At 46.9% G+C, this 11791-nt stretch overlaps 1 long non-coding RNA gene across 1 annotated transcript; it reads left to right on the forward strand.

The window, feature by feature from the left end:
• Window positions 1–4781: 4781 nt before the first annotated feature.
• LOC115635210 lies at window positions 4782–8750 on the forward strand. Its single transcript, XR_003996549.1, has 3 exons — window positions 4782–4902; window positions 5402–5514; window positions 8191–8750. It is a non-coding gene; the product is annotated as an uncharacterized LOC115635210 (long non-coding RNA).
• Window positions 8751–11791: the final 3041 nt, after the last annotated feature.

The raw sequence follows: 11791 nt of genomic DNA on the forward strand, positions 1-11791 counted from the left end.
CCCTAACCAGGGCCCCGAGCAGGAAATAGGGAACTTGCTGAAGCCCAGTTGAGTCAATCTGGCAGAGCCTCTGACAGCTGGGAGACCCCTGTTGTGAGCAGCAAGATGGACCCAGTGGGGCCAAAGGCAAAGACTGGTTTGCTCCATCACATGGAGCACGGACAGGCCTCACATACGCGCTCTGATGCAGGCAAAGTGGAAATGCAGTGCACATGTGGGAGAACATCTCTGTCCTATGCACAGTCCTGCCATCACCCAGCAGCAAAAGCCTTCTCCTGGCTAGGAACCACATGGAAGAGCTCTTGCAAATGCCTATCAGCAGGCTGCAGGTACTCGCAGGCAGCATATGGAGTGTTTCTGAAGGCTGATCAGTTGCCAGGGGAGTTGTCTCAGGCCCCAGATGCCTCTCCCTGTGGCTGCTCATCACTCAGACCTCACACAGAGCAAAGCCTTGTACCCAGGAGACTGGTTTCTAGCAGGTTGTTTAACACGTCTGGGGCAAGGGAGTTGTGGGAGAGCACTTGCTACGGACACATGCTTTAGGGCAGGGGTTCTCAAGACAAATTTTTTGTGGTCTCAGAGTGTGGCCACCAATTCTTGCTGGTGGCCGCTCTCACACTTTTTCCTAAAACACTTAATTAGCTTTAGGAAAAACAAATAAACATGCACATATACACGTCCAAATCACTGTAATTTATTTATTGCTAGCTAATAAATCTGTTGTGAAAAGTGATATTAACAAACATACAAATATCACTTTTCACAGTAGACTTACTCAGCCCTGCCAAGCCCGAGGACAAATTAAGCCCTGTATGAGGGGCTGGGGGAGGCAGCCGGGGGCTAGAGCCAGAAGCCCCTCCCCCAGAGCCTGGGGCCTGCCATGTGCAGCCAGAACCTGGGGCTGGATCTCGAAGCACCACAGGCAGAGCCTGCCACTCTGCCACCTCAGGGCTGAACCCCAAAGCCTGAGCCCTACCGCCCTTGGAAAGGTGGAGAACTCACTGGCGGCCTGCTCCACCAGCGTTGTGCCCTAGCTGTCTCCAGAGGGGGGCAGAGCCGAACCCCTGCTGGCTGCCCCAGCAACCAGCATCAAGGTGGTGAATCCAGGAGCAACAGGGAGAACGAGGCACTGTTACTCCCCCCCCCCACACACACACACACAGCCCAGGGGGCTGTGGCCACAAGGAAAGCCCCAGCAGCCACATGTGGCGGCATTTGAGAAACACTGCTTTAGGGTTTGGTAGCTGGGGGAGGGATCAGGCAGTGCTTAAAAGGATGTATGGGGGCAGGGCTTCAAGGGGTCACAGGCCCAGCCAAACAAAACAATGACATGTAAATATTGAGCTGGCTCTTTAAGCATTGTCTTACCAAAGCTGCTGCTTCCATGTGATGATAGACACCCCACCTCCCTTGTTTCAGACCGCTGTCGGGGGGCTTCTCCTGGAGAATGCAAGAGGCTCTGATTCTAGGAAGGGAATCAGGCAGGGGTGGCAGGGGACTTGTCCGTGGAAGGGGCATAGTCGGGAGAGAGCTGCAGGTTTTGGCAGCTGAGGAGAACACAAGCCAATGGGAGGAGACAGGGAGATGGTGCTGGGAGTCAGACACAAGCAGCAGCGGAGGAGCAGAGCTGTAGAAGCTCAGTCCCACACTGAATCTCAGGCGATGCATTGGTAACGACACAGTGTGGCTTCACAGTGTGACCCCACAGTGCGTGGTGGCTGGCCAGGGCTGCCCCATGGTACATCCCTGCTGAGCGGCGATATATAGGGAAGGCAGCTAAGATTACTTTGCCCTGGGACTGACATTTCAACAGTGATTATTCCAGGTTTTCTCTGTGTGCTGAAACCCAGCTCTGCTCTTTAACTATTGCCAAATTTAAACCAAATGTCAGTTCCAATCTATCCTGGAATCTTCCCCAGTTCACTTGTTTCCCACGAGAAAAAGCGCAGCAGAAAATAAACATCAGGGCCTGTTAGATCCAGACTATCCCAGCTACAACCACCCAGCTTTCTCCGCCCCCTCCTGTTTTTTTCCGTGACAGGTACACCTGCTTTCATTCCACCCCTTGTACTTGGAACAGTTTCCCAATCATACTGACAAACCGACCTCCCTCTTTTCCTTCCAAAACCACCTGATCACCCACCTGTCCTGTGAAGCATCCCTCCCACTCCCACGGTGTTTTGTCTTGTCCTGCAAAGTTGGGACTCTTTGAGGCAGGGCCCTCTTATTGGCTGGATGTTTTTTACCCATTGTGCTCTTACTATGCCATTGGGCCGAGATTTTCAAAGGCCCCCGCAGGAGTTAGGCACCCAGATCACACTGCAGTTCAGCCCAAGATAGGCACCTAACTCCTTTAGGCTCCTTTGAAAATCTGAGCCTGTAAACATTAATAGCAATAACCATAATATTCCCTGTTTCAGGCCCTCCCTATAACTAAACCTGCCCTCAATCCCCAATGTGACCCACACTTTAGATCACAAACACCTCCCCCGCAGTTGCTCACTTTGTGCTGACTACAATAAATTCATCCTTCAACCCAGCTCTCGTTGTCTGAGATGACAATGTGACTCTAGCAAGATTCCACAGCCAGATGCACAGGGAGAAGCACAGCTCTGGCCAGTCGCAAGCCCAGCATAGGTTTGGCTAATGTCTGGCTTTGGAACTCTGACCCGCTTCCTGTCCCCAAAGTGGGATTGCTTGAGGGCTTCTGACAGGAAGCCTTTGCAAAAGATGCCTGCTAAGAAACGGACTGTGTGGGTAAAGGAGAAAAGCATGTTGACCCTATGACTAGACTGTTGAGTCACTGGGTTGGCATTTGTAGACCAACCTGCTAAATGAATGAGCTGGCCAAAAAGAACGCTCCAATCATTCAGGTCTCTCTAACTCACTCCCCTGTATGGTGAAAGGCTATAGAATCAAGGCATTTTGGAGCAAGGTTGTTTAACAGCTTTTGTCCCTCGTGCTAAATAAATCTGGAATGTGCTACGTCAAATATAGAACTTTCCCCACTGTACAAATGGCTTGGTTATTTGTCAGGTGTATTGTATGAAGCTTTGAGTTTTAACCAGCGGAGGAGTAGTTTAAAGTGTTCTGGAGCTGACCTAAACACAAGACAGAGAGCAGAAATTAGACCCAGTTCTGTGTGACAGAACCAGACTGTCTGTCCTCATTTGTTCCCAGCACCCAGAGGGGTGTCCCAGCAGTGAGGGATCACTGGAGCGCTGCTGCCCTCGGTCCCCACCCGCTACCCCCAGTCACGCCTCCTATGCTGGGTTGGAGGTGGAGCATAGAGCCTGCTACACTATTTCTGTGCTACCCTTATTCTGCGATGCCCTTATTTTGAGGGAATTGTCAGGCAGGGCGCTAAAGTGGCTTTGCTTCACAATGGGGCTAAGGGCTGGCTTTCTACAGGGACTCAAGCGTGGAGAACAGAGCTGTTTGGAAAAATGACAATTCCACTTCATGACAACTTTTGAGGTTTTATGACTTTTCTTTTTTCATTCCACATTGGAACTGAACCAAGAACTTTCAAAAGTTTCTGCAAAATGAAATAGCATCGAAACGTCTGTTTTTGGATCAAAACAGCCAGGTTTTTGTTCTCTTTCTGTAGCTCTTCCACTTCCCCCTCCCCAAGAGGTACCCTGGACCTGAGAAACCATCCTGTCAAAACTTGCATAGAAAAGGATACGTTTTCACAATGTTTTGCTTTGGATGCAATGGGACTTCAGCAAAAAAATGTTTAGTCAATAAGTTTCCAAACCACTGTCACAGAGAAGTAACAAGTGTGTCATCCTGGTTAGATCCCTTCCATATTTCTGACCTGGACTTTGGAACAACTGAAGAAGTGTCTATTGCCTACGAAATCATCCCAGGTTTTACAGTAAGTCTGATGCATTGCGGGACAGGATTGTGTGTTTTATAGTCACTGCTTGGCAGATGCCCAGTTTTCTCCACACACTGTTGTGTCCAATAAAAACACTTCAGTGAAGAATTTTTTTAGTCAGAATTCATAAAGCTGATAATTAGTTACTTTAATGCCAAGCTGTAGTGCATTGATCCAGTGAGCCTTTGGAGACGAGAAACAATACAAAAAGCAGTAGTGCATCTCGTAAGATGTTCATTATCACAGAGCCAGCTGCTCATGCCTTATTAATAAGAGCAAGTCACAGGAAATCCTGATGCAGGAAGATATTTGGGTGATGGGCCACTGCCTGCATGTCATATCCCATCAGCCGAGCTTTGATCACATTGGACCTGGGTATTTCTCTGTTTGACACCATGTCTCTGATCTTTCCCAGTAAGTATGAGTCTTTGTCTCTCTGGGAATATAATGTTATCATCTGTAGTACAGTAAACTTTTGCCCATTTCTCCCCGATTAATGTTAAATCCAGTGTCATGAATAATTCACAGCACCTTATTTAATATAATTTTTTCTGACATCCTGTGGCTGGGAATAGCATCTTGGGACATGCTGTTTGCAACCAATGAACTCCAGAAATAATGAATTGATGCTTATCCCATGTGAACTGGGAGCATGCAGTATGGGAGGGAAATAAAGAACAGTAGGCATATACCTTCCAAGGGAATCACTGATAGCTCTTTAATAAGGATAATGTGAAAAAGCTAAATATTGACACAGTGTCACAGTTTTCTGCTTCTTGCAGACACATGGCATGTTATTAACCTATATAACTGTCAGTGGCACATTGACACAAAGGTCGAACAAGACAGGATTTCCCCTATGTGGCGGTGCTGGCACCTGGGGAGCTGTGAGGCCACACTCAGAAGGAAACTACACATCGTGAATTGAAAACAATCTTTGCTGACTGGAGGACTCTGGGCTCTTCCATGCCGTCTTTGCTACAAAACCACTCTGCATTTCCAGAAAGTGACTTGCTCCAGTATGACAGTTCGTTTTTGATATGTGATGTCCCTGTGTATGTGTGAGATGTGCATTTGCCTGTATCCCAGTGCAGATAGCTTCTGTCATATATGCACAGCTGTGTGGATGTGCAGGGTCCCAAGTGTCTAAGCTTATTGGTTTGTGTTGTGTGTAGGTGAGTGATCCAGTACAGCCCCTGTGCAGATAGATATGTGTTCAGTGTGTGTGCATACAAGTGGTTTGTGTTGTGTGTGGTTGTCTGCATGCCGAAGTGAAGGTGCAGTGCTTGTGCATATAGGGGGTTGCCACATCAAACTTCACACACCCATGTGGTGGCCTCCTCTCCCCATTTCATAGGGGCGAACTGAGGCAAAGAGCTATGCTTGACTTGCCCAAGAACACACAGCATTTAGTGGCAGAGTCAGGGTTAGACCCTCGGAGTCTTCTCCTTTGTCATGTGCTGTGACTTCTGCTGTGCTTGTGTAGATATCATCATTGTTATTTTTTGTTACTTACAGAGCCCCCCTAGATGTGCCTGGTACTTTATGAAGCACGTAAATTCTGCCTACCCAAGTCACTGACACTCTAAGTGAAGGATACAACAGAGGGAGGAGAGAAGAACATGAGGAAGGTAAGGCTGAGAGTCAGGGTCACCTGTGAAACTAATGCAGACCTTCTGAGGGTAATTACAGTTGAATGTACTAATTTGTATTCAATTCTGCACACACACGTCTGTGCAAGTCTTTGCCATTTTAACTTTACTGCATTAAAAATATAAGTGCTTGTGAAGTGTTTAGAAAGGGCTTAGTGTCCTTTTCTACTGAGCCAGAGTTTCCTTCAGCAAATGCCCAGCATGAGCTCCCTTATCAATGCTCCCTGCAAAAAAAACCCTGCAGCCAGTGACAAAATGGACCAGCTCCATTGGCCCCATTGGCTGAGGGCCCCGTCACATGTCAGGGCGGACGCAATAGCACTTGAAAGTAGAATAAGCAGGGCAGCATTCTAGTGTTGATGGTGCAAGCTGTTGGAATGGGGAGTCCTACCTATACATGGCACCAGCCCCCTCATAGCTCAGGGGGCCTCATACGGTGAGATCCCAGCAATGAAGGAAAATATCCCCACAACTCTTAGCACTGTGATGACAAGCCTGAAGCCAGTGTTAAGAGACAGCATGCCCAATTCTCCATGAAAAATACCTTCACTATGTAAATCCGCATCGCTCCACTGAAATCAACGGTGCTACATGTGATGTCACTACTGCCCTGGGTCAGAGATCAACTCCCAAGACCACAGAAACTCAGAATTAAGCTCACAGAGGCTCAGTCCATAATTGCCCCCGATGTCTCTGGTTTTGAGTGTAAGAGTATGTCAGCCTCCGACAGTATCTAGATAGCAATGAGTAGAGCTGGTTAGACAATGGGAATTTTCTCCATGGACAATTTTGAGCTTCATCAAAATATCAAAATCTAGAATATTTCCATTCTGAAATGCTTCTGCAGTGCCTCATGGGAATTATAGTTACCTCTCCCATTATCCTCTAAAGGTCGGACTACATCTTCCATAATGCACCATGGTCTGCCCTCGTGGTGCATCATGGCAGTCACATGGAAAGACAAATTTCCTTTAGTTGAAAACCCAATTTTCTGTTGAAAAATGGTTTTGACAAAAAGTTTTCAACCAGCCCTACCGGAGAGCTAGACCTTAGGGTGCAGCCTCTCCCGGCATTACCTTACTTGTGTGGGATGAAGCCAAATCCTTACTGTTTCTTTGATGCATTTCTTGTAGTTTGATAATAAAGTGACTTGTGCCCCTTTTTTCATGTTGCTAAAGGAAAGGAAGAGATGTGAGACAGAGAGAGAGCAAATCAGATCAGCTGCAGCAAACTGGCCCTTTCCCCTCTTTTTGTAGATCGGCCAAGCTGGGGAAATAGGATGGGTGACAGGGTCAACCTGTGGCTGCAGTCCTTTCATTTCCTTTGCCTTCTTACCCGCTAATGGCACCAGAGATTAACAGGGGGCAGCCAAGAGATGGAGAACTGGGAGACTGCCTGGATCTAGTGCTGACCAGAAGGTTCCAAAGGTGCCAGATTCCTGCATGGCCTCAGGTCTGTGAAAAATGAACCTGAAAAGCTTTTGCAAAATAATAATAATTAAAAAAGACTAAACCAACCCATTGCAGATCACAGGGAAAGTTGGGATGCCAGGAAATGAGAAATGAACACGGAATGGATAAGGATGGATCCTCCTTCCCAGCAAAGTCCTGAGTGCAGGCTCCTGTGTCCTCCTGTGACACGTGAGGTTGGTAATCACACTTAGCACTGAAAGAGCACTTGGCCCCAGGAAAGTACATTACAGACATGAACAGCTCCATCTTGAGAGCATGCCCAGGAAAGGGTGATTATCAGCACTCCCATTTTACAGGAGAGTTTCTGACACTCAGGCATGTTGTTCTTTTTAGAGCACAGAGAGCTTGTCTTTAACCATCGGATCATTTTTAGTTAAATATTATAGAACTTTAACACAACAGCAATCACCGTCCAGTGCTGATGGCAGCCCTCTGCTCCCTTCAAGCCAGAACCCTGCCTCTCTACTTGGAGAATGTCCTGTAGTCTCTGTAGCCACATGCAATGAGAGCAGCTACTCCCCAAGAGTTTGGTGCTAAATTTCCTGAGAACCTAACAGAGGATCCAGCCCTTCTGCTTTTGTGTCTCCCCATTTGCTGAAACAATTCAGGATCTCTGCTCCACCAAGGCAATTATGTGTGTATTATCAAAGCTGCTATTCTAAAGGGTTTTATGTGGCCATTAAAATAATGAAATATGAAGGAGGATGACTAGCGGCAGCCGCTGAGTAATGCGTCTCGAGAGCTGGATTTGAAGCTTTTTCAATTTCCATTCTCAGTGTGTGCATTGGTCTCCGATTAAGCGACAGCGCTTCAGCTCCACGCTAGCAGATTGCACAGTTACCTTTGAAAGGCCCTAGGAATGCATAACAGCAAGAAGCCACTCACGCTGACTGGGAAGAGGCTGAGCTAAAGGAGACTTCTATGGTGCATTGCAAGGAACAAGCCCCACATAAAATACACTGCATTTAGCAAGGTCTTTACAGTACACACTCCAGGCAGTGACTGGCTGTTCACCTGCGGCATGCAAGGGCCTTCGTGGGCATGAAGCCAGCTAACAGGTGCTACTTTGCCAGTCTTGGAGTGGGGGAAGAACAAAAGCTGCTCCTCACTTTTCCCAACAGTTCAAAATGAGACAAAAAGTGGTTTACTTTTTCACAACGTTTGCCTTTTCCTGTTTCCCTAGCTCCAAGAGTTTGTTCAGCCAGCTCGAAACAGGACGCAGTATGTGAACCAGTGCTTTCTCACCACACACCTGACAAGGCTATTCCAGGTCTCACACATCCACAGGACTGACTCAGCCTGCACATCTGGAGTGGCACAAAGCTGATGGAGTGGATGGCCCTTAGTCTCCATGCATTTATGCCATCAAACACAGAAGTCAGGGAAAGGGGAACACATTTGTGTCTGACTACTGTTCGCTGTGTGCTTTTCTCAGTGTTTTATATTCTGCAAATGAAGGGTTAATGAGTTCTAAAAATATATGCATGTGGGTTAAACAGATCTATCTATCTATCTATCTATCTATCTATCTATCTATCTATCTATCTATCTATCTATCTATCCCATGTCCATCATCATGGTATCTGAAGCTACCTGAGCTGTTGTTTTTCTGTTGGCTAGAGATGCCAGGGAACCTGCTGAAGGTGATACCTTATTGCAAGCTGTGCTACTCAGCTCCTGTCTGTTTAATTAGCCAGAGTCTGGTTCTCTCTGCATGTCCCTGATTTTTCAATAAATGGCAAGCATGGCTGTCAAGACAATGATTGAGGAACAATGGTTTTGTGGCCCTTTATTCCAACTCCAGTGTCTGCTTTAGTTCAAATTATCCCTGATCCTGTCTTTGGGATGTTTGATCCTTGTAAAAATATATTCCTTCATTTTCGTTTCTTGAAGCAAGCTGTCATTTCACATCACAAACCCAGCTCACTTCTGAGATAGTACACTCAGTAACAAAGGAACCTGGTAGCTTCTCCTGAAGGCCTGGCTGATGCTGTTGCAGATTAGGCTCTGATCTGAACACATACCCTTTACAGCAGATTGCACTCTAAACAGACACATGTGGGTGGGTCTGGGTTGCAACCTTAAGCTACATTTGTCATCTCTTCATCTGCCTTTGAGTACCTGGCCTTGTAATAGTGAAACACTAGGGGAGATGGGACAGCTCCCAGATTTACTGCTGGTCTAACTGGCTGTTTCAATAGCTTATATATATCTTACCATCGTGTCTTCTGTTATCCTTTTTTGATAGAGTGAACTGTCACATGGGGGGGGGCTACAGGGGAATAAAAACCCCCAAGCAGTTGACTCCAATTAACCAATCCTCTCAGAGGCTTCTGTGAGTGGGAGGGACTTGGGGAATATATAAACTAGGCCCACTTCATTGCAGAAAGAAAGACAGATAAGGAACCAAGACAAAACAACACCCAAGAAGACTGGAAGGCTGATGATGAGGGGAAAAATCAGCTACAGAAAGACACAGGAGAGAGGTGATCACCTTGTTAAAAGGGTACTGAGTGTGGGGACATTTGGGTACAGACTAGGGCCTGTCTCCCTATGAAACAGTGGACTTGCCTGAGAGGTAAGAGAATTTATGGGAGGATTGGACTAAGGGCATGATGATGATGAAAAGCTAAATGCTGACATACCACTACTCCTACATTCTCTCTGGTGTCCTTTTTCTACCCCAAGCTCATCCTGGCCCACCTGGCAATGGTGACATTGGGAGCGGTAGGATTTGGGGCTTAGCTGGAGGGCCAAGTCATGTTAGTGATTGTCTGCCAAACTCCTTGGGGCTAGTGAGGCTCCTCTGGCTCACCTTTAGAGGCCAGCACAGTGGCCATTCTTCTCTCTAATAATCTGTGCTGAGACTACAGATGGCAGCATACAAGCCGCCTATTTTATCTGAGCAACCCAGGCAGTCATTGCCTGGGACCAGTAGCCACAGATCCTCAGAGATATTTAGGTGCCTCTCTCCCATTGAGAGTCAGGCACCTAAATTCATTTGAGAATCTGGGTCACAGTCTCTGCTCTTCCATAAGAATATGGATGGGGTGACATCTGCTCCATTCCATTCCAATCCATTGTGTCCCTCAAGCTCCTGGGCTCTTGCCAATGTGGTCTGCTCCGAGGTACCGTGTTTGGAGGAGAAGGAGATGGTGCCTGTGGAATACCTATAAAGAATGTTCATTCTGACAGGACTCTGTGGTGTCCATAGATTCATGTATGTCAAGGTTCCACATTGTCATCAGAACAAAGAGGAGGCTACCTACAGTGATGGGGGCTGACGTGCAGACAAACTTTATCTTTACTGAGCCACGATGAATGGAAAGATGATGAGGCATTTGAGGCATATTCAAGTCCCAAACTGTCCAACCCTCTCCCACAGCACCGTTCGTATCTGACTATGTGGTGAGTTATTATATGTTGTGAAGGGTTAATGGATGTTTGCATCCCTTTGGTCTGGATGTTTTTAATTGTTTGTGCACCTCCCAGGCAGGGGCTTTAGAAATAAAATCCTTATGATCTGGATTTCTGTGCCCTGGAGCTGCACCATGTGTGTTTGAAGAAGGCTTTTCTTGGTACGTTTACACAGCAAAAACCCAACAATCCTGTGACAGAGAGTCTGAATCTGGAGTCAATGACTCGGGCTTGCGCGGTGGGGCTAAACTGGGGCTAAAAATAGCAACATAAGGGTCAGAGCTCAGACTAAAGCCTGGACTCCAAGACCCTCCCTGTCTCACTGGGTCTCAACGCCCAGGCTTCAGCCTGAGCCCGAACATCTATGGTGTTATTTTTAACCCCATAAGCCCAAATTAGTTGACCCAGGCTATGAGATTCGGTGACCTGGGTCTTTTTTTGCTGTGTAGACAGGCCCTTTGAGTCTTAATGATGCCACTAGATTCATTTTCTGCTGTATTCCTGCCATGTGTTTGGAAGTGGGGACAGTGGAATTCTCTCCTTACGCTGAGCATTGGTGATCCGGGGGCCTTTGGATTGAACAGTGCTTTGAAACATCACTTACTAGTATGATTTTTTCATGTTCTCTGTGTCTATATATAGCTTCCTACTGTATTTCCCACTGGAAGCATCCTATGAAGTGGGTTTCAGTCCACGAAAGCTTATGCCTAAATAAAATTGTTAGTCTCTAAGGTACCACAAGCACTCCTCATTCTTTTATCTTCTGTGTGTTCATTTCAGTGGATTCTCCAGCTCTGGCCCACCAGATGCAAAGGCAGGAGAGAGCTTTAGCTGCAGGTAGTGGTACGAACGAGCATAAACAGCTGTTAAGGAACTGCCCAGCCCTGTGCTGGCTCCCCATTGGCTAATGGTAGTATCAGACCCAGTGAGGTAGCAGGATGTTGTTGAAAAGGTAGAGGACAGAGGAAGGAAGCTGCTCCCAGGGAGGTGAAGCAGTGGGATTTGTTAAGACAGCTATGATTGCAAATGATCTCAGTGTGACCTCGAGCGATTCCATTTCCAGAACTCTCATTAAAATGATAAGAAACAAGAAATGGTAGATCAGAGCGAGGGGACAGGAAATGTAGGGATAATATCACGAATCAGAAATGGCTCCCAGGCAAAATACCAGGGGCTTTTCCAAATCATGCCTCAGAGGATCATAGAAAATAGAGATACATAAATCTTGTAACCGCCAATGCTGGATTGTTTGACATGTTAGTGTTCCATGCAGAGTTTTAAACATGCCAAGCAATGGGGCTCCCTGACGAGATGGAGGCATTGCACTGTTAATACACTTAGCTGGCCTCAGAGGCTAACCTGGGCAG

This window comes from Gopherus evgoodei, chromosome 14 (assembly GCF_007399415.2).
Source record: "Gopherus evgoodei ecotype Sinaloan lineage chromosome 14, rGopEvg1_v1.p, whole genome shotgun sequence".
Taxonomy (NCBI): domain Eukaryota; kingdom Metazoa; phylum Chordata; order Testudines; family Testudinidae; genus Gopherus; species Gopherus evgoodei.